This window comes from Protopterus annectens, chromosome 5.part0 (assembly GCF_019279795.1).
Source record: "Protopterus annectens isolate FY-2018-M chromosome 5.part0, PAN1.0, whole genome shotgun sequence".
Taxonomy (NCBI): domain Eukaryota; kingdom Metazoa; phylum Chordata; order Ceratodontiformes; family Protopteridae; genus Protopterus; species Protopterus annectens.
Window position 1 is genome coordinate 584,326,361 of NC_056735.1, and position 2,284 is coordinate 584,328,644.

At 38.4% G+C, this 2,284-nt stretch overlaps 1 non-coding gene across 1 annotated transcript; it reads left to right on the forward strand.

The window, feature by feature from the left end:
* Positions 1–799: 799 nt before the first annotated feature.
* Positions 800–906, forward strand: LOC122802996. Its single transcript, XR_006365046.1, has one exon. It is a non-coding gene; the product is annotated as a U6 spliceosomal RNA (small nuclear RNA).
* Positions 907–2,284: the final 1,378 nt, after the last annotated feature.

The following is a 2,284-nucleotide window of genomic DNA, read 5'->3' on the forward strand; positions in this document are numbered from 1 at the left end:
ATTCTGGGATTGTGGTAAGAAAACTGGATGGGCCAATATGTTATATAGCACGTAGAGCTCAGTGAATCGAGGACAAATCCAGAAATAGTTAGAGTCACTTTTTAAAATGTTTCTACTATTAACTTAGTATGTGACAGACAAAGAGAATGTAAATCGATCCAGTATAACTGTAATTATTGTCATTTTTAATAAGTATAATTACCTTTTTTTCCTCCAAAATTCACTGGTTATAGGAGGGTTTAACGGGGATAGAGCTTAAATTTAAGTAGAAATTGGGTACAGTTGAGAAGTATGCTTTAGCCTAGTTATTTAGCCGTACGGACAAGTTATAGATCAAATGAAGTTATTTGGCTAATGGCCTAGGGCCCCTTACAAGTGTACAGACTTTTAGCTGAATACTTAGTTTAATTAATTATGTAATTCTGGACTCATGCTAGCAAATCAGGGTCTCCAGAACTGCACAGAATAATCAAGGTATTTTTTATTTTTTATCAGTGTTAAACTATACATATGTGTTTTAAAGGTGATTTATTGCTTCTTATTCTAGGGAGACATTAGAGCAATTATTAATTCAAGTATTTGTAGTGGTAAACTGGGGTAGTACATTGATGGTCCTAATATGGATTTGGCTTAGAAATGTCAACTCATTTTCGCGGGCTGAGAAATATCTTAATGCTACGGCTGGGCACGTGCAGTGATGGCTGGAAGTATTTTATCTGCTACTTCATAAGTAGTGTGCGGCGGCCATGTTGGGGGGTAGGGGCTAGTCGATTTGTTCTTTTCTTGAGAGATGCTTAATGTGCTTACTTCAGCAGCATATATACTAAAATTGGAATGATACAGAGAAGATTAGCATGGCTCCTGAGCAAGGATGGCACGCAAATACGTGAAGCATTCCATATTTTAATTACACTCATGACATTGCTCAATAAATAGTACAACTTACTCCCAATAAGATGGATAGCCGCATGGCTGACATATAGGGCATGTTAAGTAGCATACAGTAACTGGATAGGTGAAAGCCTTGGTTTCAATCAAGGTATCCCACAGGGCTTTGTCCTAGCCTTTTATTTGTTTAGATTTCATTTAATTTTCATCTGAGGTGTTCTACAGGCTATATTGGATGACCTGAAATTGGGTAAGCTGATTACATGTTTTGCTGATAAGGTCTGGCTGCAAATTAACATGACTAAATTGAACTTTTGGCAACAGGAGAATAGCACACTGATAAATACACCAAAACTAAGCATATATGGTTGAATAGGCATAAAGGAAGCTGATTAGTTAATACAGCATACAGTAAATGAAACTGCAGACTCATGTAAGGACCGGGGTATGGGTAGATTTAGCTATGAGTTTTTCTAAATATCAACCAACTGGTTATAACATTAGAATGGAGAGGGTGACCAGCCCTTAAAGGCTTTGTCATTGGAAGCTTTCATCAACGAGGTTTCTTAAATGGGATTATGCTTGAACATACTGTGGAAGCCCTCATAATGTATTTTGGGAGGTCATTAGGATAAAAGACGTCAAATTCATGAGCAAGGTGGCACCTAGCATTGTTTATTGTTAAGGGGTTAATGTGTACAGTGCTTATTATGTCTTTTATTTGCAGATGGAAGGCATCGAGGACCAACAGTTGGTGGAATGGTAAGCGCTCCTGAGTGGTGTTGGTTGTTAAGCCTAGTTCGGTAAGTATTTAATTTCACATGTCAAATTTGTAGCAGGGTGCTGAAAGGTGACTTCACTTAACTTACAGGCAGGGTGATGTAGGCTTGGCATTGTTCAAGGGGGTGGGGTGGTTATAAAGGGCGGAATTATGGTAACATGAGTTAGGTTATCTTTTCAGGGCATGGGAGTGAGGTGTTATGTTTCTGCGTATAGGACTGGATGAACGGTTCAGCGGACGATGCTGAGGCTTAATGTGGAGTTTTCTGATTGCATGCTGGCCGGCATATAGATTGCACTGGTAAATTCAATTGCAAGAGTACATAAAATGTGTCTTCTTCTACTGCATATGGCAACTGTGAGTTAAGCAGCCATTATCACATTTTACAGGGACCTGTGTGGATATTTTTTGTGGTGTTGGTAACATACATGCTCAGCAGACTATTAGATTGTTTCATATGGAAATAAGTAGGGGATGCAGGTAAGGTAATTCTCTTTGATTATCCTTCCACAGTGATTACTTGCAACATCTTCAGTGGGTAACATTTTACTTTGGTGCATATTGCAGGATTGCTTTTCTTAGTAGGTTCTTTGTTTGGTTGTGTAAGGAGTTTGT